The sequence below is a fragment of the Callospermophilus lateralis genome, unplaced genomic scaffold (genome assembly GCF_048772815.1).
Source record: "Callospermophilus lateralis isolate mCalLat2 unplaced genomic scaffold, mCalLat2.hap1 Scaffold_74, whole genome shotgun sequence".
In the NCBI taxonomy this organism is placed as follows: Eukaryota; Metazoa; Chordata; class Mammalia; order Rodentia; family Sciuridae; genus Callospermophilus; species Callospermophilus lateralis.
The window spans coordinates 6,981,010-6,986,503 of NW_027515420.1; positions in this window are offsets into that span (position 1 = coordinate 6,981,010).

Here is a 5,494-nt window from a genome sequence, read left to right on the forward strand (position 1 = left end):
GAACAAATTAAAGAGAAGACACAAATAGAAGGGGCTTTAAATTATGTAATGGTTTTGTTGCTTGAACTGATGAGCAACCTTCAAGCAGAAGTACCACTGTCATTGGCTATGAAACTCAGATGCTTCCTGGATTCCACCATTCTTGACTGATTCTAAATAGTACTTCACACACAGCCCATTAAAGGATGTGTACATTTCTAATATATTCTTCATGTCCAAAGTGAGGTTCTAGAATATATTAGGATGAAGTGAGTATTTAATATTATTGGTATGGCTAGGAAAATATAATTAGTCTTTTAGCCTAAGCCAAAAGCTGCAGTGTGATAGTTAAAGAAGAGTCATTTGCCTTTGGTGTGTAGAGTCTGAACTTTTTATGGTCTCTGGTGGCAGTGTTGGGAGGCAGAAGTAAGAGATGATACTAATAAACTCTGATCATGCAGTTGCAGAATGCTCAACCAGAAACTGATGATAAAAGCTTTTTCAACTGGGAATCCAGGACCAACAGATTAAAATGTGCAAAATTCTGTCTGCCTCTCTTTCTGTTTGGTACAACCCCTTCACTCTCTGCAAAGAAATAGAAGCCCAAGGTACTCTTTTCCTAATTCTACTGAGAGTCTTTAGGTTCATGAGCAGAGGGAGACAGAAGTTTTCTTTTAAACCAACATCTTAACAGGTCAGCTGGGAACACTTCTACACCTCCTGGGGAACTACACACAGTAATGTGCTCCCAGGGCCCTCAAGGGGACAATTTCACAAAGCAGGGAAGGGTGAATTGTGTAGTCCTTCTGACAAATATCACATTCTAGGCTTTGGCAATAAAGGAATATTTAAAAGCACTAGTTGCCAAAGATGATGAGCTACCCCCATACAGTTGTGGCACACAAATGTAGGAGACTGGTGAAGCAGAGTCTTGAGAATTTTGAGCATTTCTCTCTTCTCCTGAGCTGAACTCCTCTCCCGTTATCTGATGGCTGCTATGTACAGAGCAGCCTAAACATATCCTTGGGTAAATGAGAATCCAAACTGAGGATGCACAGAAGCATTATCCATCTGTGACTTGGGCAGGGCTTTCGCATATTAGTACAAATCTCAATGAGCAGCAAGAGGGTTGTTTGTGCTTGGGTTACGTTTGCTGTGTTCCAAAATGAAGGTGAAATCTGGCCTCAGATCCCTGAGGTCTAACTAATCCAGTAATGAACTGAGACAGCTTGATAGGCATTGTTTCCACCTAATTCCCAGACTGTTCTGTTCTGGGAAGATATTTTCTAAGTTGAAAACAGGGTAAATGTGATAGGCCCCACTCAAACATGACAAATCTCATTGTAAAGTCATTTATAAATGAACTGAGCTGCTGATACCTAAATAAATTCCTCTGTTCCTAAAGTTATATTCAAGAGTCTTTTTGTCAAAGAAGCATGATAGGTTTATTCAATACTCCGCAGAAAACTGTACTTGAAGTGCCTGTTTTATCTTATGCGATTTTTCTGTTTAATCCGAGTTGTATGTTTGCTACTGCAGCTTTAAAACATCTGGGTACAGCAATTTTTTTTCTCTCCTGCACCTTCAAGGGTAAGTACACACATAAACAAAAAAGGAATTAAATCTTCCGCAGAGCTGGGGAAAAAAGAACCCAACCAGCCATGAAGCTCAAGGGAGCAGTATGACAAGTGCTGAGCTGTAAACAAGCATGAGAGGGATTTAATTCTTATGACAAGTGCCAGTGGTGGCATCTCACATGGACTCAGCATATGCACACATCTCAGAGAGGAGCCACACAGGATTTAATGCAAATAGAAAAGAGGGGAGAAAAAGAAAAAGAAAAAGCTCTCAGTGACTCAGCGGCTCCTCATCTAAAATAGCCAGGAAAATCAGGATGAGCTAGTGTTGTAATTATCTTTATTTTCAGAATTTTTGCCACTCAGAAGAGATTTTTAGAGTCTCCTCCCTGCTTTTTATAATTATAGCTGCTGTTCCAACCTCTGCCAAGGGTTTGTGGTTGCAGTGTAATATTCACCAGGTGGCTGCTCTGCAGCAGAGAAAATTACCAAGTTTCTTTGGTTGGTCCAGTTTTGTCATTTAGGATCTAAATCAAAACTTCAGAGGGCAACCATTCATCATCTTGTGACAGCTACTTCTTCACTTCTGCTTATAACTTCTAGACTCTGGTGCTTTGGGGTCTTTCTGCATTGAATGGATAGCATGATGAAGACACCAGAGGAGCTGTGCTTCACTTTGTACAGAATCACAGACACTTGGGGCAGGAGAAGATTAGAAACCAAGCAGCCCAGAAATAGAACCACTTCCAATTGTAGAATGCCATGTTTGCTGATCAATTTTCTCTTGGTGTAAACACGCAACAAGGGTGGGGAAGAGAGGTGGACAGTGATTCTTGAAACCAGATGGGTATGCCAGGTGTGGTGGTGCATGCCTGCAATCCCAGCAGCTCCAGAGGCTGAGGCAGGAGAATCACAAGTTTGAGGCCAGCCTGAGCAACTTAGCAAGGCCCCCAAACAACTTAGTGAGACTCTATCTCAAAACAAAAAATAAAAAGGGTTGGGTTTGTGGTTCAGTAGTTATGTGCCCCTGGGTTGTTCACTCACCACACACACACACACACACACACACACACACACACACACACAACCTAGATGGGTAGGCTGGGAAATTCTGCTTGTTGCCTCCTATATCAAGAGTGGGCAAAACCACAGTCCACAGGCTAAATAGTCTGCTGGATGTTTTTATAAAGTTTTATTGGTACATGACCTCATTGTGTGTTGCCAGTTGCCACTTTAGTGCCACAAGGGCAGAATTGAAAAGTTGGAACACTTTATGGCTTGCAAAACCTAATATTTTTACCATCTGGCCTTTTACAAAGAAAATGGGCTGACCCTTGTCTTACATTAAAAGAACTCCATTCTGAATGTAGCAGCCATATGCTACTTTTTAAAAAAAATTACTTTTTTTCAGCTATGGGTAGACACAAGATCCAGTTTTACCTAATGAGAAACAAGAGAAAGGGAACTGAGTGGCACATCCAGGAGAATGACTGTGTTCCCCATTAAACTAGCATAGGACAGACACCATACTTTTTTTTTCCCCTGTATGGAACTGCTACACTAAACGTTCAAGTGTGGTTGCCACTAATAAGGTATGATAGATATGGTAGTTCTCTTCATGACTGCAAAGACAAAAATATTTAGGATGTAAGTGGGAATGTGGGTCTTTCAGGGTTTCCTTAAGTAATTGCTTTCATCCTGGACTGGTTGTCCCTGGACAGATTAGCTCACTGGTTGAGCCACGTCAAGGGGTTTTTATAACTTGCAGACAGAAGGCATCCTCCTTAATGACTTGATGGTATGGTAAGAGCAAAGGGATGTCAGACACAAGTAGAAACTGCCCTCTCTGAGCTACTTCTATGAAGCATTCTAGGACTAACTTTAAAATCCCCAAAGTCTTATAATAAAATTTCTATCTACCTTCATTGTTAAATTGGCACTTGATCATTTTTAATGAATGACTCAAACTTTTTATAATATATACTGTTTGTACTATAAAAAGAAAGTTCCTTGAATTTATTTCCCCAAAGTTATCTACTTTGTGTGATTTAAGCCTCCTTAAATCTATTCACAAACCCTGTGGCCAGTAGAAGCACGGTGCGATGAGGATCACTCCCTTTGACTTAGTAGGTAGACATTATTGTATTTAGGATGGTAGAAGAGGTAGAACCAGGTGAATATCTTCCAGTTCTGTATTTGAAGACTATTCTTATTCCATTTCTGATGAGGTAAGAAAACATTTCTGGATGATTTTCCGTGGTTCTTCCCACAGGACTTCTTTTCCTGCTCTCCTCTGTCTGCTGAGCTCCCATCCTCTATACTTCAGGGAATTGGAATAGTGAGAAAAAAGTTGAGTGGGAGAACAGGGAGTTCGTAAAATAATTCATACAATTTTCTTTCCTCACCTCATCATACACTAATCAAACTGCATTCGTTGATGGATTTGCTCATAATGTAATCATCACAGTAACAAAAGTGGTCCAACCCAAAACTTGGCAACTTCAATGGGACACTGTCAACTATTTCATATCCCCTCTGCTTCCTTCCCTGGGCCTCAGTAGCACAGTAAGAGACCCTGGGAAAAGTTCTTAAATGCACATTGAAATGGCTACTATTTTCTCATAAAATTCAATCAAAACTCAAAATTAATGTGCCATGTTTCTAGAGAAAATAGTATAATGATAAATTCCACCATAGAGTCCAAAAAAGTCTGCAATTAAATATTACCTCCCCTTGCATGAGATTCATGTTGATTATTAAAACACAAAGATGGAAATGTTTTGGAGTTGAATTCTAAAAGGATTTGCTTAGTTGGAATTTTACTTCAATTTTAACTGATAAAATCTTTTAAAAATAGCCTAATGTGGCTATTTGCATGACTGTTTCTACCTCACAGATATCCTTCAGGAAAGCATAGGAAAGAGCTTTGGGGAGGTATTAAGTTTAATGGTATCTTGGATCTGATTGTTTTATTTGCAAAAGGCCTGAAATTGTTTTCACTCCTTATAGTTTTGCCTACAATAATACACTTCTGGCTACCATGCTTGTGAGGTTCTGAAGGAAGCCAAGAAAATGTGGTTAAATATGTTAAAAAAAAGGATCAGAATGTATAAAGCAATTGGTACTTTAAATAATCATATTTCCACAATTTCGAGCAATCATTCTCTTTCTTGTCTTATGAATGACATCAGATCTGCTATACATTTTCATCAGAAATGGTCCTAAAATGTGACAGCCCCACTTCCTCAACATGCATCTCTGAAACTACATGTGGTCTGGCAATATTCCTGAATTTAAAACAAAACTAAAACCAAAACCACAGGGTTCATTCTGGGTCAGGATGACAAATGTAAACAGATTGTTTATTAAAATTTTAAAAGTCTGAAATATTTGAAGAGCACTTGACCTTGCAGCACTGGGGTAGGCAAAATTCTAGAATGGCCTATAAGATTTGCATCCCTAGCTGCATATGCCCTATATAATCCTTCGCTTCGTGAGCAGCCAGGACTTGTAAGTAGGATGGGATATCACATACCAGGTTACAGGCTGAATACCGCTTATCTGAAAGGCTTAGACCAGAAGTGTTTCAGATTTGGGAATAGTTGCATACACACACACACACACACACACACACACACACACACACAAGTTGAGACACAAAATTCAACTTTTATATCCTATACATCTTATCCAGATAGCCTGAAGGTAATTGTATACAATATTTTTAGCACATCTGAATTTTGACTCTGCCCCAACATATAAGGTTCCATGTGGAGTTTGCCACCTAAGGCATTCCTGCCATCACTCAAAAAGCTTTGGATTTTGAAGCCTTCGAGATTTTGGAGCATTTCAGATTTTGAGTTCTTGAACTAGGGCTGCTTACCCTGTGCAAATTAATTAACTTTTAGTTAATTCAAAGGGAAATCACATGGATAGGC